Raw genomic sequence first — 22,610 nt, forward strand, 5'->3', positions numbered from 1 at the left:
GTATTTGATTTTTATAATGGGATTTAGCTGCCTGTCACTGCTGTGTTTATGCCGCTTTACACCCACTTGATTCACTTCCAGAGAGATATCAATACATAGGTTTTAAGATTCTTACTAGTCAGTTATATTCTTGGGCGGTGAATAAGGGGTGTTGAGTCCAGTTCACTGAGTAAGGAGTAGGTCTTGTCTATTACATATTGGGTTTATGGAACGGTATCTGAGCTAATTTCAAACCCTTGTTTTATGCATCACCCCACCTCTCCTTTCCCGTTAAGCAGCCATAGTGTGTTTTCTAAACGTGTGACTCTGTTCTGTTTTGTAATTCAGTTCAAGTGTAGCGGTTTTTACATTCCCTCTATAAGTGATATCTTATGATAAGTGTCTCTTTCTGTGTGACTTATTTCACTTAGAATCGTCGTACCTAAATCCACTCATCATTCTGCTACTAGCCTTATGACGTTGATTTCATGGCTGAGTGATATTCCATTGTACATAAGGACCACAACTTCTTTATCCATTTTTCTCTTTCCTGGGATATTTAAGGTGTAAGGAAGTGGAGGTTCTTGTCAACAGAGCAGCCCTAAACTTTGGGATGCCTGTGTCTTGCTGATTTTTAGTTTTCACAATTTATACGCCCATCAGTGGAAGTGCCCTATGGTCTCTAAACTGAGTTTTTTAGATGTTTCAGGACACACCGTACACTTCTCCAAAGTGGCTGTTGGCAATTTACATCCAGCCCATCAGCGTAGCAAGGCTCCCGTTTCTCCTTGGGCTGTCCTGCATTTCTGGTTTTGACACTTTATTCAGCATGGCCCTTTTGACCGATGGGAAGCGAGACTTCTTTGTAGCGCTGATTTGCCTTTCCAGGTTGCTTGGTTGGCCAAAAAGGGCGTATGCGTTTTTTCCTGAAGATATTCAGGAAAAAACGCATACGCCCTTTTAGGCCAAGGGCATCATTGTGGAGCTTTTGCCGCTTTTCCTGTGCTTTGAAGGCGATTCGAATCTACCTCCTGAAATCTGTTTCCTGCAATTCTGCCTTGCATTCAAATCCTCTTCGTTGCCTTCCCTCGATATATTTGTGCCCGAGAGTTATCATTTATAACTCTGCAGGTTTGTGAATTGCAGGGCCCCTGAGCTCCAATTTACAACTCGCTTTCTTGGGAGCTGGCTGCAAAAGCGCAGGATTGCTTCAGGCCCTATTCTGGTTCCGGGAGGCAGGCTGAGCCTGTGGTTCATTCTTCTTCCTGATGGGAAAATACAGTGGCCTGTGCCTGTCCCAACACCTAGAGCTAGTCTCTCATTGGTTCCCCCTCTTCCCGTTCATCCTCAGGACAAATTGCAACCTGTACGGAACAGGAGGTTAAAGGTGCTGATTCTCCAAGGAGGGAGATTGCTAGTAAAGCGGCTGGAATGGCGAACCCGAGCACAAGGAGATGAGAAATGACGTGCGTTTTAGAAACCTTTCCCGATCACACGGTGTACCATCTTCTGGGTTTCTGATGCATGTTTTCGATGTAGGAAGATGCCCTTGAACCTGGAGATTTGGGACCCATGGGATGGGTACCACGCAGTATTCCTTTAAAGGGTCTGCGTTTGCTCCCCCAACCTCACCAAACCTCTCAGCCCCTGAGTGTCCACCCTTATGTCTCAATCAGCTGTGGGTCTAGATATGGTCAATCCAGGTGGCATCACAGCCCCTGAACGAATTTGGTAAGAATTTCTCTCTCTTTCACTGTCTTTGTTTCACGGGTTTTTAAAAGTAATTGATTTTTATAATGGGGTTTAGCTGCTTTTCACTGCTGTGTTTATGCTGCTTTACACCCACTAGACTCACTTACAGAGAGATATCAATACATAGGTTTTAAGATTGTTACTAGTCAGATATATTCTTGGGCGGTGAATAGGGTGTCTTGAGTCCAGTTCACTGAGCAAGGAGTACGTCTTGTCTATTACATATTGGGTTTATGGAACGGTATCTGAGCTAATTTGAAACCCTTGTTTTATGCATCACCCCATCTCACCTTTCCCGTTAAGCAGCCATAGTGTGTTTTCTAAACGTGTGACTCTGTTCTGTTTTGTAATTCAGTTCAAGTGTAGCGGTTTTTACATTCCCTCTATAAGTGATATCTTCTGATAAGTGTCTTTTTCTGTGTGACTTATTTCACTTAGAATCGTCGTACCTAAATCCACTCATCATGCTGCTACCAGCCTTAGGAGGTTGCTTTCATGGCTGAGTGATATTCCATTGTACATAAGGACCACAACTTCTTTATCCATTTTTCTCTTTCCTGGGATATTTAAGGTGTAACGAAGTGGAGGTTCTTGTCAACAGAGCAGCCCTAAACTTTGGGGTGCCTGTGTCTTGCTGATTTTTAGTTTTCCCAATTTATACGCCCATGAGTGGAAGTGCCCTATGCTCTGTAAGCTGAGTTTTTTAGATGTTTCAGGACACACCGTACACTTCTCCAGAGTGGCTGTTGGCAATTTACATCCCGACCATCAGTGTAACAAGGCTCCCGTTTCTCCATGGCCTGTCCTGCATTTCTGGTTTTGACACTTTATTCAGCATGGCCCTTTTGACCGATGGGAAGCGAGACTTCTTTGTAGCGCTGATTTGCCTTTCCAGGTTGCTTGGTTGGCCAAAAAGGGCGTATGCGTTTTTTCCTGAATATATTTTTTCCTGAATATATTCAGGAAAAAACGCATACGCCCTTTTTGGCCAAGGGCATCATTGTCGAGGTTTCGCCGCTTTTCCTGTGCTTTAAAGGCGATTCGAATCTATCTCCTGAAATCTGTTTCCTGCAATTCTGCCTTGCTTTCAGATCCTCTTCGTTGCCTTCCCTCGATATATTTGTGGACGAGAGTTATCATTTATAACTCTGCAGGTTTGTGAATTGCAGTGCCCCTGAGCTCCATTTTTCAACTCGCTTTCTTGAAGGCTGGCCGCAAAAGCGCAGGATTGCTTCAGGCCCTATTCTGGTTCCGGGCGCAGGCTGAGCCTGTGGTTAATTCTTCTTCCTGATGGGAAAATAGAGTGAGCTGTGCCTGTCCCAACACCTAGAGCTAGTCTCTCATTGGTTCCCCCTCTTCCCGTTCATCCTCAGGACAAATTGCAACCTGTACGGAACAGAAGGTTAAAGGTGCTGATTTTCCAAGGAGGGAGATTGCTAGTAAAGCGGCTGGAATGGCGATCCCGAGCCCAAGGAGATGAGAATTGAGGAGCGTTTTAGAAACCTTTCCCGATCACACGGTTTACCATCTTCTGGGTTTCTCATGCATGTTTTCGAGTAGGAAGATGCCCTTGAACCTGGAGATTTGGGACCCATGGGATGGGTACCACGCAGTATTCCTTTAAAGGGTCTGCGTTTGCTCCCCCAACCTCACCAAACCTCTCAGCCCCTGAGTGTCCACCCTTATGTCTCAATCAGCTGTGGGTCTAGATATGGTCAATCCAGGTGGCATCACAGCCCCTGAACGAATTTGGTAAGAATTTCTCTCTCTTTCACTGTCTTTGTTTCACGGGTTTTTAAAAGTAATTGATTTTTATAATGGGGTTTAGCTGCTTTTCACTGCTGTGTTTATGCTGCTTTACACCCACTAGACTCACTTACAGAGAGATATCAATACATAGATTTTAAGATTGTTACTAGTCAGATATATTCTTGGGCGGTGAATAGGGTGTCTTGAGTCCAGTTCACTGAGCAAGTAGTACGTCTTGTCTATTACATATTGGGTTTATGGAACGATATCTGAGCTAATTTGAAACCCTTGTTTTATAAATCACCCCATCTCACCTTTCCCGTTAAGCAGCCATAGTGTGTTTTCTAAACGTGTGACTCTGTTCTGTTTTGTAATTCAGTTCAAGTGTAGCGGTTTTTACATTCCCTCTATAAGTGATATCTTCTGATAAGTGTCTTTTTCTGTGTGACTTATTTCACTTAGAATCGTCGTACCTAAATCCACTCATCATGCTGCTACCAGCCTTATGAGGTTGATTTCATGGCTGAGTGATATTCCATTGTACATAAGGACCACAACTTCTTTATCCATTTTTCTCTTTCCTGGGATATTTAAGGTGTAACAAAGTGGAGGTTCTTGTCAACAGAGCAGCCCTAAACTTTGGGATGCCAGTGTCTTGCTGATTTTTAGTTTTCCCAATTTATACGCCCATGAGTGGAAGTGCCCTATGCTCTGTAAGCTGAGTTTTTTACATGTTTCAGGACACACCGTACACTTCTCGAGAGTGGCTGTTGGCAATTTACATCCCGCCCATCAGCGTAGCAAGGCTCCCGTTTCTCCATGGCCTGTCCTGCATTTCTGGTTTTGACAATTTATTCAGCATGGCCCTTTTGACCGATGGGAAGCGAGACTTCTTTGTAGCGCTGATTTGCCTTTCCAGGTTGCTTGGTTGGCCAAAAAGGGCGTATGCGTTTTTTCCTGAATATATTCAGGAAAAAACGCATACGCCCTTTTTGGCCAAGGGCATCATTGTCGAGGTTTCGCCGCTTTTCCTGTGCTTTAAAGGCGATTCGAATCTACCTCCTGAAATCTGTTTCCTGCAATTCTGCCTTGCTTTCAAATCCTCTTCCTTGCCTTCCCTCAAAATATTTGTGGCCGAGAGTTATCATTTATAACTCTGCAGGTTTGTGAATTTCAGTGCCCCTGAGCTCCATTTTTCAACTCGCTTTCTTGAAGGCTGGCCGCAAAAGCGCAGGATTTCTTCAGGCCCTATTCTGGTTCCGGGCGCAGGCTGAGCCTGTGGTTAATTCTTCTTCCTGATGGGAAAATAGAGTGAGGTTTGCCTGTCCCAACACCTAGAGCTAGTCTCTCATTGGTTCCCCCTCTTCCCGTTCATCCTCAGGACAAATTGCAACCTGTACGGAACAGGAGGTTAAAGGTGCTGATTCTCCAAGGAGGGAGATTGCTAGTAAAGCGGCTGGAATGGCGAACCCGAGCCCAAGGAGATGAGAAATGAGGAGCGTTGTAGAAACCTTTCCCGATCACACGGTGTACCATCTTCTGGGTTTCTCATGCATGTTTTCGATGTAGGAAGATGCCCTTGAACCTGGAGATTTGGGACCCATGGGATGGGTACCACGCAGTATTCCTTTAAAGGGTCTGCGTTTGCTCCCCCAACCTCACCAAATCTCTCAGCCCCTGAGTGTCCACCCTTATGTCTCAATCACCTGTGGGTCTAGGTATGGTCAATCCAGGTGGCATCACAGGCCCTGAACGAATTTGGTAAGAATTTCTTTCTCTTTCACTGTCTTTGTTTCACGGGTTTTTTAAAGTAATGGTTTTTCTTTTTAAATATAAGCAAATTTTTTTTAAGATTTCTTTAGTGATTGATTGATTGATTGATTGCTTTGTTGGGTCTTCGTTTCTGTGCTAGGGCTTTCTCCAGTTGTGGCAAGTGGGGGCCACTCTTCATCGCGGTGCGCGGGCCTCTCACTATTGTGGCCTCTCTTGTTGCGGAGCACAGGCTCCAGACGCGCAGGCTCAGTAGTTGTGGCTCACGGGCCTAGTTGCTCCAAGGCATGTGGGATCTTCCCAGACCAGGGCTCGAACCCGTGTTTCCTGCATTAGCAGGCAGATTCTCAACCACTGCGCAACCAGGGAAGCCCAGTAATTGATTTTTGTAATGGGGTTTAGCTGCTTTTCACTGCTGTGTTTATGCCGCTTTACATCCACAAGTCTCACTTACAGAGAGATATCAATACATAGGTTTTAAGATTCTTACTAGTCAGCTATATTCGAGGGCGGTGAATAGGGGGTGTTGAGTCCAGTTCACTGAGCAAGGAGTAGGTCTTGTCTATTACATATTGGGTTTATGGAATGGTATCTGAGCTAATTTCAAACCCTTGTTTTATGCATCACCCCACCTCTCCTTTCCCGTTAAGCAGCCATAGTGTGTTTTCTAAACGTGTGACTCTGTTCCGTTTTGTAGTTCAGTTCAAGTGTAGCGGTTTTTACATTCCCTCTATAAGTGATATCTTAGGATCTGAGTCTTTTTCTGTGTGACTTATTTCACTTAGAATCGTCGTACCTAAATCCCCTCATCATGCTGCTACTAGCCTTATGACGTTGATTTCATGGCTGAGTGATATTCCTTTGTGCATAAGGACCACAACTTCTTTATCCATTTTCCTCTTTCCTGGGATATTTAAGGTGTAACGAAGTGGAGGTTCTTGTCAACAGAGCAGCCTTAAACTTTGGGGTGCCTGTGTCTTGCTGATTTTTAGTTTTCCCAATTTATAAGCCCATGAGTGGAAGTGCCCTATGCTCTGTAAGCTGAGTTTTTTAGATGTTTCAGGACACACCGTACACTTCTCCAGAGTGGCTGTTGGCAATTTACATCCCGCCCATCAGCGTAGCAAGGCTCCCGTTTCTCCATGGCCTGTCCTGCATTTCTGGTTTTGACACTTTATTCAGCATGGCCCTTTTGACCGATGGGAAGCGAGACTTCTTTGTAGCGCTGATTTGCCTTTCCAGGTTGCTTGGTTGGCCAAAAAGGGCGTATGCGTTTTTTCCTGAATATATTCAGGAAAAAACGCATACGCCCTTTTTGGCCAAGGGCATCATTGTCGAGGTTTCGCCGCTTTTCCTGTGCTTTAAAGGCGATTCGAATCTACCTCCTGAAATCTGTTTCCTGCAATTCTGCCTTGCTTTCAGATCCTCTTCGTTGCCTTCCCTCGATATATTTGTGGACGAGAGTTATCATTTATAACTCTGCAGGTTTGTGAATTGCAGTGCCCCTGAGCTCCATTTTTCAACTCGCTTTCTTGAAGGCTGGCCGCAAAAGCGCAGGATTGCTTCAGGCCCTATTCTGGTTCCGGGCGCAGGCTGAGCCTGTGGTTAATTCTTCTTCCTGATGGGCAAATAGAGTGGCCTGTGTCTGTCCCAACACCTAGAGCTAGTCTCTCATTGGTTCCCCCTCTTCCCGTTCATCCTCAGGACAAATTGCAACCTGTACGGAACAGGAGGTTAAAGGTGCTGATTCTCCAAGGAGGGAGATTGCTAGTAAAGCGGCTGGAATGGCGAACCCGAGCACAAGGAGATGAGAAATGACGTGCGTTTTAGAAACCTTTCCCGATCACACGGTGTACCATCTTCTGGGTTTCTGATGCATGTTTTCGATGTAGGAAGATGCCCTTGAACCTGGAGATTTGGGACCCATGGGATGGGTACCACGCAGTATTCCTTTAAAGGGTCTGCGTTTGCTCCCCCAACCTCACCAAACCTCTCAGCCCCTGAGTGTCCACCCTTATGTCTCAATCAGCTGTGGGTCTAGATATGGTCAATCCAGGTGGCATCACAGCCCCTGAACGAATTTGGTAAGAATTTCTCTCTCTTTCACTGTCTTTGTTTCACGGGTTTTTAAAAGTAATTGATTTTTATAATGGGGTTTAGCTGCTTTTCACTGCTGTGTTTATGCTGCTTTACACCCACTAGACTCACTTACAGAGAGATATCAATACATAGGTTTTAAGATTGTTACTAGTCAGATATATTCTTGGGCGGTGAATAGGGTGTCTTGAGTCCAGTTCACTGAGCAAGGAGTACGTCTTGTCTATTACATATTGGGTTTATGGAACGGTATCTGAGCTAATTTGAAACCCTTGTTTTATGCATCACCCCATCTCACCTTTCCCGTTAAGCAGCCATAGTGTGTTTTCTAAACGTGTGACTCTGTTCTGTTTTGTAATTCAGTTCAAGTGTAGCGGTTTTTACATTCCCTCTATAAGTGATATCTTCTGATAAGTGTCTTTTTCTGTGTGACTTATTTCACTTAGAATCGTCGTACCTAAATCCACTCATCATGCTGCTACCAGCCTTAGGAGGTTGCTTTCATGGCTGAGTGATATTCCATTGTACATAAGGACCACAACTTCTTTATCCATTTTTCTCTTTCCTGGAATATTTAAGGTGTAACAAAGTGGAGGTTCTTGTCAACAGAGCAGCCCTAAACTTTGGGGTGCCTGTGTCTTGCTGATTTTTAGTTTTCCCAATTTATACGCCCATGAGTGGAAGTGCCCTATGCTCTGTAAGCTGAGTTTTTTAGATGTTTCAGGACACACCGTACACTTCTCCAGAGTGGCTGTTGGCAATTTACATCCCGACCATCAGTGTAACAAGGCTCCCGTTTCTCCATGGCCTGTCCTGCATTTCTGGTTTTGACACTTTATTCAGCATGGCCCTTTTGACCGATGGGAAGCGAGACTTCTTTGTAGCGCTGATTTGCCTTTCCAGGTTGCTTGGTTGGCCAAAAAGGGCGTATGCGTTTTTTCCTGAATATATTTTTTCCTGAATATATTCAGGAAAAAACGCATACGCCCTTTTTGGCCAAGGGCATCATTGTCGAGGTTTCGCCGCTTTTCCTGTGCTTTAAAGGCGATTCGAATCTATCTCCTGAAATCTGTTTCCTGCAATTCTGCCTTGCTTTCAGATCCTCTTCGTTGCCTTCCCTCGATATATTTGTGGACGAGAGTTATCATTTATAACTCTGCAGGTTTGTGAATTGCAGTGCCCCTGAGCTCCATTTTTCAACTCGCTTTCTTGAAGGCTGGCCGCAAAAGCGCAGGATTGCTTCAGGCCCTATTCTGGTTCCGGGCGCAGGCTGAGCCTGTGGTTAATTCTTCTTCCTGATGGGAAAATAGAGTGAGCTGTGCCTGTCCCAACACCTAGAGCTAGTCTCTCATTGGTTCCCCCTCTTCCCGTTCATCCTCAGGACAAATTGCAACCTGTACGGAACAGAAGGTTAAAGGTGCTGATTCTCCAAGGAGGGAGATTGCTAGTAAAGCGGCTGGAATGGCGAACCCGAGCCCAAGGAGATGAGAAATGAGGAGCGTTTTAGAAACCTTTCCCGATCACACGGTTTACCATCTTCTGGGTTTCTCATGCATGTTTTCGATGTAGGAAGATGCCCTTGAACCTGGAGATTTGGGACCCCTGGGATGGGTACCACACAGTATTCCTTTAAAGGGTCTGCGTTTGCTCCCCCAACCTCACCAAACCTCTCAGCCCCTGAGTGTCCACCCTTATGTCTCAATCAGCTGTGGGTCTAGATATGGTCAATCCAGGTGGCATCACAGCCCCTGAACGAATTTGGTAAGAATTTCTCTCTTTCACTGTCTTTGTTTCTCGGGTTTTTAAAAGTAATTGATTTTTATAATGGGGTTTAGCTGCTTTTCACTGCTGTGTTTATGCTGCTTTACACCCACTAGACTCACTTACAGAGAGATATCAATACATAGGTTTTAAGATTGTTACTAGTCAGATATATTCTTGGGCGGTGAATAGGGTGTCTTGAGTCCAGTTCACTGAGCAAGGAGTACGTCTTGTCTATTACATATTGGGTTTATGGAACGGTATCTGAGCTAATTTGAAACCCTTGTTTTATGCATCACCCCATCTCACCTTTCCCGTTAAGCAGCCATAGTGTGTTTTCTGAACGTGTGACTCTGTTCTGTTTTGTAATTCAGTTCAAGTGTAGCGGTTTTTACATTCCCTCTATAAGTGATATCTTCTGATAAGTGTCTTTTTCTGTGTGACTTATTTCAGTTAGAATCGTCGTACCTAAATCCTCTCATCATGCTGCTACCAGCCTTATGACGTTGATTTCATGGCTGAGTGATATTCCTTTGTACATAAGGACCACAACTTCTTTATCCATTTTCCTCTTTCCTGGGATATGTAAGGTGTAACGAAGTGGATGTTCTTGTCAACAGAGCAGCCCTAAACTTTGGGGTGCCTGTGTCTTGCTGATTTTTAGTTTTCCCAATTTATACGCCCATGAGTGGAAGTGCCCTATGCTCTGTAAGCTGAGTTTTTTACATGTTTCAGGACACACCGTACACTTCTCCAGAGTGGCTGTTGGCAATTTACATCCCGCCCATCAGCGTAGCAAGGCTCCCGTTTCTCCATGGCCTGTCCTGCATTTCTGGTTTTGACACTTTATTCAGCATGGCCCTTTTGACCGATGGGAAGCGAGACTTCTTTGTAGCGCTGATTTGCCTTTCCAGGTTGCTTGGTTGGCCAAAAAGGGCGTATGCGTTTTTTCCTGAATATATTCAGGAAAAAACGCATACGCCCTTTTTGGCCAAGGGCATCATTGTCGAGGTTTCGCCGCTTTTCCTGTGCTTTAAAGGCGATTCGAATCTACCTCCTGAAATCTGTTTCCTGCAATTCTGCCTTGCTTTCAGATCCTCTTCGTTGCCTTCCCTCGATATATTTGTGGACGAGAGTTATCATTTATAACTCTGCAGGTTTGTGAATTGCAGTGCCCCTGAGCTCCATTTTTCAACTCGCTTTCTTGAAGGCTGGCCGCAAAAGCGCAGGATTGCTTCAGGCCCTATTCTGGTTCCGGGCGCAGGCTGAGCCTGTGGTTAATTCTTCTTCCTGATGGGAAAATAGAGTGAGCTGTGCCTGTCCCAACACCTAGAGCTAGTCTCTCATTGGTTCCCCCTCTTCCCGTTCATCCTCAGGACAAATTACAACCTGTACGGAACAGGAGGTTAAAGGTGCTGATTCTCCAAGGAGGGAGATTGCTAGTAAAGCGGCTGGAATGGCGAACCCGAGCACAAGGAGATGAGAAATGAGGTGCGTTTTAGAAACGTTTCCCGATCACACGGTGTACCATCTTCTGGGTTTCTCATGCATGTTTTCGATGTAGGAAGATGCCCTTGAACCTGGAGATTTGGGACCCATGGGATGGGTACCACGCAGTATTCCTTTAAAGGGTCTGCATTTGCTCCCCCAACCTCACCAAACCTCTCAGCCCCTGAATGTCCACCCTTATGTCTCAATAACCTGTGGGTCTAGGTATGGTCAATCCAGGTGGCATCACAGCCCCTGAACGAATTTGGTAAGAATTTCTCTCTCTTTCACTGTCTTTGTTTCACGGGTTTTTTAAAGTAATGGTTTTTTTTTTAAATATAAGCAAATTTTTTTTAAGATTTCTTTAGTGATTGAGTGAATGATTGATTGCTATGTTGGGTCTTCGTTTCTGTGCTAGGGCTTTCTCCAGTTGTGGCAAGTGGGGGCCACTCTTCATCGCGGTGTGCGGGCCTCTCACTATTGTGGCCTCTCTTGTTGCGGAGCACAGGCTCCAGACGCGCAGGCTCAGTAGTTGTGGCTCACGGGCCTAGTTGCTCCACGGCATGTGGGATCTTCCCAGACCAGGGCTCAAACCCGTGTTTCCTGCATTAGCAGGCAGATTCTCAACCACTGCGCAAGCAGGAAAGCCCAGTAATTGATTTTTGTACTGGGGTTTAGCTGCTTTTCACTGCTGTGTTTATGCCGCTTTACATCCACAAGTCTCACTTACAGAGAGATATCAATACATAGGTTTTAAGATTCTTACTACTCAGATATATTCTAGGGCGGTGAATAGGGGGTGTTGAGTCCAGTTCACTGAGCAAGGAGTAGGTCTTGTCTATTACATATTGGGTTTATGGAATGGTATCTGAGCTACTTTCAAACCCTTGTTTTATGCATCACCCCACCTCTCCTTTCCCGTTAAGCAGCCATAGTGTGTTTTCTAAACGTGTGACTGTGTTCTGTTTTGTAATTCAGTTCAAGTGTAGCGGTTTTTACATTGCCTCTATAAGTGATATCTTAGGATCAGTGTCTTTTTCTGTGTGACTTATTTCACTTAGAATCGTCGTACCTAAATCCACTCATCATGCTGCTAGTAGCCTTATGACGTTGATTTCATGGCTGAGTGATATTCCTTTGTACATAGGGACCACAACTTCTTTATCCATTTTCCTCTTTCCTGGGATATTTAAGGTGTAACGAAGTGGAGGTTCTTGTCAACAGAGCAGCCCTAAACTTTGGGGTGCCTGTGTCTTGCTGATTTTTAGTTTTCCCAATTTATACGCCCATGAGTGGAAGTGCCCTATGCTCTGTAAGCTGAGTTTTTTAGATGTTTCAGGACACACCGTACACTTCTCGAGAGTGGCTGTTGGCAATTTACATCCCGCCCATCAGTGTAGCAAGGCTCCCGTTTCTCCATGGCCTGTCCTGCATTTCTGGTTTTGACACTTTATTCAGCATGGCCCTTTTGACCGATGGGAAGCGAGACTTCATTGTAGCGCTGATTTGCCTTTCCAGGTTGCTTGGTTGGCCAAAAAGGGCGTATGCGTTTTTTCCTGAATATATTTTTTCCTGAATATATTCAGGAAAAAACGCATACGCCCTTTTTGGCCAAGGGCATCATTGTCGAGGTTTCGCCGCTTTTCCTGTGCTTTAAAGGCGATTCGAATCTACCTCCTGAAATCTGTTTCCTGCAATTCTGCCTTGCTTTCAGATCCTCTTCGTTGCCTTCCCTCGATATATTTGTGGACGAGAGTTATCATTTATAACTCTGCAGGTTTGTGAATTGCAGTGCCCCTGAGCTCCATTTTTCAACTCGCTTTCTTGAAGGCTGGCCGCAAAAGCGCAGGATTGCTTCAGGCCCTATTCTGGTTCCGGGCGCAGGCTGAGCCTGTGGTTAATTCTTCTTCCTGATGGGAAAATAGAGTGAGCTGTGCCTGTCCCAACACCTAGAGCTAGTCTCTCATTGGTTCCCCCTCTTCCCGTTCATCCTCAGGACAAATTGCAACCTGTACGGAACAGAAGGTTAAAGGTGCTGATTCTCCAAGGAGGGAGATTGCTAGTAAAGCGGGTGGAATGGCGAACCCGAGCACAAGGAGATGAGAAATGAGGAGCGTTTTAGAAACCTTTCCCGATCACACGGTGTACCATCTTCTGGGTTTCTCATGCATGTTTTCGATGTAGGAAGATGCCCTTGAACCTGGAGATTTGGGACCCATGGGATGGGTACCACGCAGTATTCCTTTAAAGGGTCTGCGTTTGCTCCCCCAACCTCACCAAACCTCTCAGCCCCTGAGTGTCCACCCTTATGTCTCAATCAGCTGTGGGTCTAGATATGGTCAGTCCAGGTGGCATCACAGCCCCTGAACGAATTTGGTAAGAATTTCTCTCTCTTTCACTGTCTTTGTTTCACGGGTTTTTAAAAGTAATTGATTTTTATAATGGGGTTTAGCTGCTTTTCACTGCTGTGTTTATGCTGCTTTACACCCACTAGACTCACTTACAGAGAGATATCAATACATAGATTTTAAGATTGTTACTAGTCAGATATATTCTTGGGCGGTGAATAGGGTGTCTTGAGTCCAGTTCACTGAGCAAGGAGTACGTCTTGTCTATTACATATTGGGTTTATGGAACGGTATCTGAGCTAATTTGAAACCCTTGTTTTATGCATCACCCCATCTCACCTTTCCCGTTAAGCAGCCATAGTGTGTTTTCTAAACGTGTGACTCTGTTCTGTTTTGTAATTCAGTTCAAGTGTAGCGGTTTTTACATTCCCTCTATAAGTGATATCTTCTGATAAGTGTCTTTTTCTGTGTGACTTATTTCACTTAGAATCTTCGTACCTAAATCCACTCATCATGCTGCTACCAGCCTTATGAGGTTGATTTCATGGCTGAGTGATATTCCATTGTACATAAGGACCACAACTTCTTTATCCATTTTTCTCTTTCCTGGAATATTTAAGGTGTAACAAAGTGGAGGTTCTTGTCAACAGAGCAGCCCTAAACTTTGGGATGCCAGTGTCTTGCTGATTTTTAGTTTTCCCAATTTATACGCCCATGAGTGGAAGTGCCCTATGCTCTGTAAGCTGAGTTTTTTAGATGTTTCAGGACACACCGTACACTTCTCGAGCGTGGCTGTTGGCAATTTACATCCCGCCCATCAGCGTAGCAAGGCTCCCGTTTCTCCATGGCCTGTCCTGCATTTCTGGTTTTGACACTTTATTCAGCATGGCCCTTTTGACCGATGGGAAGCGAGACTTCTTTGTAGCGCTGATTTGCCTTTCCAGGTTGCTTGGTTGGCCAAAAAGGGCGTATGCGTTTTTTCCTGAATATATTCAGGAAAAAACGCATACGCCCTTTTTGGCCAAGGGCATCATTGTCGAGGTTTCGCCGCTTTTCCTGTGCTTTAAAGGCGATTCGAATCTACCTCCTGAAATCTGTTTCCTGCAATTCTGCCTTGCTTTCAAATCCTCTTCGTTGCCTTCCCTCGATATATTTGTGGACGAGAGTTATCATTTATAACTCTGCAGGTTTGTGAATTGCAGTGCCCCTGAGCTCCATTTTTCAACTCGCTTTCTTGAAGGCTGGCCGCAAAAGCGCAGGATTTCTTCAGGCCCTATTCTGGTTCCGGGCGCAGGCTGAGCCTGTGGTTAATTCTTCTTCCTGATGGGAAAATAGAGTGAGGTTTGCCTGTCCCAACACCTAGAGCTAGTCTCTCATTGGTTCCCCCTCTTCCCGTTCATCCTCAGGACAAATTGCAACCTGTACGGAACAGGAGGTTAAAGGTGCTGATTCTCCAAGGAGGGAGATTGCTAGTAAAGCGGCTGGAATGGCGAACCCGAGCCCAAGGAGATGAGAAATGAGGAGCGTTGTAGAAACCTTTCCCGATCACACGGTGTACCATCTTCTGGGTTTCTCATGCATGTTTTCGATGTAGGAAGATGCCCTTGAACCTGGAGATTTGGGACCCATGGGATGGGTACCACGCAGTATTCCTTTAAAGGGTCTGCGTTTGCTCCCCCAACCTCACCAAATCTCTCAGCCCCTGAGTGTCCACCCTTATGTCTCAATCACCTGTGGGTCTAGGTATGGTCAATCCAGGTGGCATCACAGGCCCTGAACGAATTTGGTAAGAATTTCTTTCTCTTTCACTGTCTTTGTTTCACGGGTTTTTTAAAGTAATGGTTTTTCTTTTTAAATATAAGCAAATTTTTTTTTAAGATTTCTTTAGTGATTGATTGATTGATTGATTGCTATGTTGGGTCTTCGTTTCTGTGCTAGGGCTTTCTCCAGTTGTGGCAAGTGGGGGCCACTCTTCATCGCGGTGCGCGGGCCTCTCACTATTGTGGCCTCTCTTGTTGCGGAGCACAGGCTCCAGACGCGCAGGCTCAGTAGTTGTGGCTCACGGGCCTAGTTGCTCCACGGCATGTGGGATCTTCCCAGACCAGGGCTCGAACCCGTGTTTCCTGCATTAGCAGGCAGATTCTCAACCACTGCGCAACCAGGGAAGCCCAGTAATTGATTTTTGTAATGGGGTTTAGCTGCTTTTCACTGCTGTGTTTATGCCGCTTTACATCCACAAGTCTCACTTACAGAGAGATATCAATACATAGGTTTTAAGATTCTTACTAGTCAGCTATATTCGAGGGCGGTGAATAGGGGGTGTTGAGTCCAGTTCACTGAGCAAGGGGTAGGTCTTGTCTATTACATATTGGGTTTATGGAATGGTATCTGAGCTAATTTCAAACCCTTGTTTTATGCATCACCCCACCTCTCCTTTCCCGTTAAGCAGCCATAGTGTGTTTTCTAAACGTGTGACTCTGTTCCGTTTTGTAGTTCAGTTCAAGTGTAGCGGTTTTTACATTCCCTCTATAAGTGATATCTTAGGATCTGAGTCTTTTTCTGTGTGACTTATTTCACTTAGAATCGTCGTACCTAAATCCACTCATCATGCTGCTACTAGCCTTATGACGTTGATTTCATGGCTGAGTGATATTCCTTTGTGCATAAGGACCACAACTTCTTTATCCATTTTCCTCTTTCCTGGGATATTTAAGGTGTAACGAAGTGGAGGTTCTTGTCAACAGAGCAGCCTTAAACTTTGGGGTGCCTGTGTCTTGCTGATTTTTAGTTTTCCCAATTTATAAGCCCATGAGTGGAAGTGCCCTATGCTCTGTAAGCTGAGTTTTTTACATGTTTCAGGACACACCGTACACTTCTCCAGAGTGGCTGTTGGCAATTTACATCCCGCCCATCAGCGTAGCAAGGCTCCCGTTTCTCCATGGCCTGTCCTGCATTTCTGGTTTTGACACTTTATTCAGCATGGCCCTTTTGACCGATGGGAAGAGAGACTTCTTTGTAGCGCTGATTTGCCTTTCCAGGTTGCTTGGTTGGCCAAAAAGGGCGTATGCGTTTTTTCCTGAATATATTCAGGAAAAAACGCATACGCCCTTTTTGGCCAAGGGCATCATTGTCGAGGTTTCGCCGCTTTTCCTGTGCTTTAAAGGCGATTCGAATCTACCTCCTGAAATCTGTTTCCTGCAATTCTGCCTTGCTTTCAGATCCTCTTCGTTGCCTTCCCTCGATATATTTGTGGACGAGAGTTATCATTTATAACTCTGCAGGTTTGTGAATTGCAGTGCCCCTGAGCTCCATTTTTCAACTCGCTTTCTTGAAGGCTGGCCGCAAAAGCGCAGGATTGCTTCAGGCCCTATTCTGGTTCCGGGCGCAGGCTGAGCCTGTGGTTAATTCTTCTTCCTGATGGGAAAATAGAGTGAGCTGTGCCTGTCCCAACACCTAGAGTTAGTCTCTCATTGGTTCCCCCTCTTCCCGTTCATCCTCAGGACAAATTGCAACCTGTACGGAACAGGAGGTTAAAGGTGCTGATTCTCCAAGGAGGGAGATTGCTAGTAAAGCGGCTGGAATGGCGAACCCGAGCACAAGGACATGAGAAATGACGTGCGTTTTAGAAACCTTTCCCGATCACACGGTGTCCCATCTTCTGGGTTTCTCATGCATGTTTTCGATGTAGGAAGATGCCCTTGAACCTGGAGATTTGGGACCCATGGGATGGGTACCACGCAGTATTCCTTTAAAGGGTCTGCGTTTGCTCCCCCAACCTCACCAAACCTCTCAGCCCCTGAGTGTCCACCCTTATGTCTCAATCAGCTGTGGGTCTAGATATGGTCAATCCAGGTGGCATCACAGCCCCTGAACGAATTTGGTAAGAATTTCTCTCTCTTTCACTGTCTTTGTTTCACGGGTTTTTAAAAGTAATTGATTTTTATAATGGGGTTTAGCTGCTTTTCACTGCTGTGTTTATGCTGCTTTACACCCACTAGACTCACTTACAGAGAGATATCAATACATAGGTTTTAAGATTGTTACTACTCAGATATATTCTTGGGCGGTGAATAGGGGGTGTTGAGTCCAGTTTACTGAGCAAGGAGTAGGTCTTGTCTATTACATATTGGGTTTATGGAACGGTATCTGAGCTAATTTCAAACCCTTGTTTTATGCATCACCCCACCTCTCCTTTCCCGTTAAGCAGCCATAGTGTGTTTTCTAAACGTGTGACTCTGTTCTGTTTTGTAATTCAGTTCAAGTGTAGCGGTTTTTACATTCCCTCTATAAGTGATATCTTAGGATCAGTGTCTTTTTCTGTGTGACTTATTTCACTTAGAATCGTCGTACCTAAATCCACTCATCATGCTGCTACTAGCCTTATGACGTTGATTTCATGGCTGAGTGATATTCCATTGTATATAAGGACCACAACTTCTTTATCCATTTTTCTCTTTCCTGGAATGTTTAAGGTGTAACGAAGTGGAGGTTCTTGTCAACAGAGCAGCCCTAAACTTTGGGATGCCTGTGTCTTGCTGATTTTTAGTTTTCCCAATTTATACGTCCATGAGTGGAAGTGTCCTATGCTCTCTAAACTGAGGTTTTTAGATGTTTCAGGACACACCGTACACTTCTCCAGAGTGGCTGTTGGCAATTTACATCCCGCCCATCAGCGTAGCAAGCCTCCCGTTTCTCCTTGGCCTGTCCTGCATTTCTGGTTTTGACACTTTATTCAGCATGGCCCTTTTGACCGATGGGAAGCGAGACTTCTTTGTAGCGCTGATTTGCCTTTCCAGGTTGCTTGGTTGGCCAAAAAGGGCGTATGCGTTTTTTCCTGAATATATTCAGGAAAAAACGCATACGCCCTTTTTGGCCAAGGGCATCATTGTCGAGGTTTCGCCGCTTTTCCTGTGCTTTAAAGGCGATTCGAATCTACCTCCTGAAATCTGTTTCCTGCAATTCTGCCTTGCTTTCAGATCCTCTTCGTTGCCTTCCCTCGATATATTTGTGGACGAGAGTTATCATTTATAACTCTGCAGGTTTGTGAATTGCAGTGCCCCTGAGCTCCATTTTTCAACTCGCTTTCTTGAAGGCTGGCCGCAAAAGCGCAGGATTGCTTCAGGCCCTATTCTGGTTCCGGGCGCAGGCTGAGCCTGTGGTTAATTCTTCTTCCTGATGGGAAAATAGAGTGAGCTGTGCCTGTCCCAACACCTAGAGTTAGTCTCTCATTGGTTCCCCCTCTTCCCGTTCATCCTCAGGACAAATTGCAACCTGTACGGAACAGGAGGTTAAAGGTGCTGATTCTCCAAGGAGGGAGATTGCTAGTAAAGCGGCTGGAATGGCGAACCCGAGCACAAGGACATGAGAAATGACGTGCGTTTTAGAAACCTTTCCCGATCACACGGTGTACCATCTTCTGGGTTTCTCATGCATGTTTTCGATGTAGGAAGATGCCCTTGAACCTGGAGATTTGGGACCCATGGGATGGGTACCACGCAGTATTCCTTTAAAGGGTCTGCGTTTGCTCCCCCAACCTCACCAAACCTCTCAGCCCCTGAGTGTCCACCCTTATGTCTCAATCAGCTGTGGGTCTAGATATGGTCAATCCAGGTGGCATCACAGCCCCTGAACGAATTTGGTAAGAATTTCTCTCTCTTTCACTGTCTTTGTTTCACGGGTTTTTAAAAGTAATTGATTTTTATAATGGGGTTTAGCTGCTTTTCACTGCTGTGTTTATGCTGCTTTACACCCACTAGACTCACTTACAGAGAGATATCAATACATAGGTTTTAAGATTGTTACTACTCAGATATATTCTTGGGCGGTGAATAGGGGGTGTTGAGTCCAGTTTACTGAGCAAGGAGTAGGTCTTGTCTATTACATATTGGGTTTATGGAACGGTATCTGAGCTAATTTCAAACCCTTGTTTTATGCATCACCCCACCTCTCCTTTCCCGTTAAGCAGCCATAGTGTGTTTTCTAAACGTGTGACTCTGTTCTGTTTTGTAATTCAGTTCAAGTGTAGCGGTTTTTACATTCCCTCTATAAGTGATATCTTAGGATCAGTGTCTTTTTCTGTGTGACTTATTTCACTTAGAATCGTCGTACCTAAATCCACTCATCATGCTGCTACTAGCCTTATGACGTTGATTTCATGGCTGAGTGATATTCCATTGTATATAAGGACCACAACTTCTTTATCCATTTTTCTCTTTCCTGGAATGTTTAAGGTGTAACGAAGTGGAGGTTCTTGTCAACAGAGCAGCCCTAAACTTTGGGATGCCTGTGTCTTGCTGATTTTTAGTTTTCCCAATTTATACGTCCATGAGTGGAAGTGTCCTATGCTCTCTAAACTGAGGTTTTTAGATGTTTCAGGACACACCGTACACTTCTCCAGAGTGGCTGTTGGCAATTTACATCCCGCCCATCAGCGTAGCAAGCCTCCCGTTTCTCCTTGGCCTGTCCTGCATTTCTGGTTTTGACACTTTATTCAGCATGGCCCTTTTGACCCATGGGAAGCGAGACTTCTTTGTAGCGCTGATTTGCCTTTCCAGGTTGCTTGGTTGGCCAAAAAGGGCGTATGCGTTTTTTCCTGAATATATTCAGGAAAAAAAGCATACGCCCTTTTTGGCCAAGGGCATCATTGTGGAGGTTTTGCCTCTTTTCCTGTGCTTTGAAGGCGATTCGAATCTACCTCCTGAAATCTGTTTCCTGCAATTCTGCCTTGCTTTCAAATCCTCTTCGTTGCCTTCCCTCAATATATTTGTGGACGAGAGTTATCATTTTTAACTCTTCAGGTTTGTGAATTGCAGGGGCCCTGAGCTCCATTTTTCAACTCGCTTTCTTGGGAGCTGGCCGCAAAAGCGCAGGATTGCTTCAGGACCTATTCCGGTTCCGGGCACAGGCTGAGCCTGTGGTTAATTCTTCTTCCTGATGGGAAAATAGAGTGACCTGTGCCTGTCCCAACACCTAGAGCCAGTCTCTCATTGGTTCCCCCTCTTCCCGTTCATCCTCAGGACAAATTGCAACCTGTACGGAAAAGGAGGTTAAAGGTGCTGATTCTCCAAGGAGGGAGATTGCTAGTAAAGCGGCTGGAATGGCGAACCCGAGCACAAGGGGATGAGAAATGAGGTGCGTTTTGGAAACCTTTCCCGATCACACGGTGTACCAACTTCTGGGTTTCTCATGCATGTTTTCGATGTAGGAAGATGCCCTTGAACCTGGAGATTTGGGACCCATGGGATGGTTACCACGCAGTATTCCTTTAAAGGGTCTGCGTTTGCTCCCCCAACGTCACCAAACCTCTCAGCCCCTGAGTGTCCACCCTTATGGCTCAATCAGCTGTGGGTGTAGATATGGTCAAACCAGGTGGCATCACAGCCCCTGAACGAATTTGGTAAGAATTTCTCTCTCTTTCACTGTCTTTGTTTCACGGGTTTTTAAAAGGGATTGATTTTTATAATGGGGTTTAGCTGCTTTTTACTGCTGTGTTTATGGCGCTTTACACCCGCTTGACTCACTTACAGAGAGATATCAATACATAGGTTTTAAGATTCTTACTAGTCAGATATATTCTTGGGCGGTGAATAGGGGGTGTTGAGTCCAGTTCACTGAGCAAGGAGTAGGTCTTGTCTATTACATATTGGGTTTATGGAACGGTATCTGAGCTAATTTCAAACCCTTGTTTTATGCATCACCCCACCTCTCCTTTCCCGTTAAGCAGCCATAGTGTGTTTTCTAAACGTGTGACTCTGTTCTGTTTTGTAATTCATTTCAAGTGTAGCGGTTTTTACATTCCCTCTATAAGTGATATCTTAGGATCAGTGTCTTTTTCTGTGTGACTTATTTCACTTAGAATCGTCGTACCTAAATCCACTCATCATGCTGCTACTAGCCTTATGACGTTGATTTCATGGCTGAGTGATATTCCATTGTATATAAGGACCACAACTTCTTTATCCATTTTTCTCTTTCCTGGGATATTTAAGGTGTAATGAAGTGGAGGTTCTTGTCAACATAGCAGCCCTCAACTTTGGGGTGCGGCTGTCTTGCTGATTTTTAGTTTTCCCAATTTATACGCCCATGAGTGGAAGTGCCCTGGGCTCTCTAAACTGAGTTTTTTAGATGTTTCAGGACACACCGTACACTTCTCCAGAGTGGCTGTTGGCAATTTACATCCCGCCCATCAGCGTAGCAAGGCTCCCGCTTCTCCTTGGGCTGTCCTGCATTTCTGGTTTTGACACTTTATTCAGCATGGCCCTTTTGACCGATGGGAAGCGAGACTTCTTTGTAGCGCTGATTTGCCTTTCCAGGTTGCTTGGTTGGCCAAAAAGGGCGTATGCGTTTTTTCCTGAATATATTCAGGAAAAAACGCATACGCCCTTTTTGGCCAAGGGCATCATTGTGGAGCTTTTGCCGCTTTTCCTGTGCTTTGAAGGCGATTTGAATCTACCTCCTGAAATCTGTTTCCTGCAATTCTGCCTTGCATTCAAATACTCTTCGTTGCCTTCCCTCAATATATTTGTGCCCGAGAGTTATCATTTATAAGTCTGCAGGTTTGTGAATTGCAGGGCCCCTGAGCTCCAATTTACAACTCGCTTTCTTGGGAGCTGGCCGCAAAAGCGCAGGATTGCTTCAGGCCCTATTCTGGTTCCGGGAGGCAGGCTGAGCCTGTGGTTCATTCTTCTTCCTGATGGGAAAATAGAGTGAGCTGTGCCTGTCCCAACACCTAGAGCTAGTCTCTCATTGGTTCCCCTCTTCCCGTTCATCCTCAGGACAAATTGCCATCTGTACGGAACAGGAGGTTAAAGGTGCTGATTCTCCAAGGAGGGAGATTGCTAGTAAAGAGGCTGGAATGGCGAACCCGAGCACAAGGAGATGAGAAATGAGGAGCGTTTTAGAAACGTTTCCCGAACACACGGTGTACCATCTTCTGGGTTTCTCATGCATGTTTTCGATATAGGAAGATGCCCTTGAACCTGGAGATTTGGGACCCATGGGATGGGTACCACGGGGTATTCCTTTAAAGGGTCTGCGTTTGCTCCCCCAATCTCACCAAACCTCTCAGCCCCTGAGTGCCCACCCTTATGGCTCAATCAGCTGTGGGTCTAGATATGGTCAATCCAGGTGGCATCACAGCCCCTGAACGAATTTGGTAAGAAATTCTCTCTCTTTCACTGTCTTTGTTTCACGGGTTTTTAAAAGTGATTGATTTTTATAATGGGGTTTAGCTGCCTTTCACTGCTGTGTTTATGTCGCTTTACACCCACTTGACTCACTTACAGAGAGATATCAATACATAGGTTTTAAGATTCTTACTAGTCAGTTATATTCTTGGGCGGTGAATAGGGGGTGTTGAGTCCAGTTCACTGAGCAAGGAGTAGGTCTTGTCTATTACATATTGGGTTTATGGAACGGTATCTGAGCTAATTTCAAACCCTTGTTTTATGCATCACCCCACCTCTCCTTTCCCGTTAAGCAGCCATAGTGTGTTTTCTAAACGTGTGACTCTGTTCTGTTTTGTAATTCAGTTCAAGTGTAGCGGTTTTTACATTCCCTCTATAAGTGATATCTTAGGATCAGTGTCTTTTTCTGTGTGACTTATTTCACTTAGAATCGTCGTAGCTAAATCCACTCATCATGCTGCTACCAGCCTTATGACGTTGA

The sequence above is a fragment of the Balaenoptera acutorostrata genome, chromosome 7 (assembly GCF_949987535.1).
Source record: "Balaenoptera acutorostrata chromosome 7, mBalAcu1.1, whole genome shotgun sequence".
Taxonomy (NCBI): Eukaryota; Metazoa; Chordata; class Mammalia; order Artiodactyla; family Balaenopteridae; genus Balaenoptera; species Balaenoptera acutorostrata.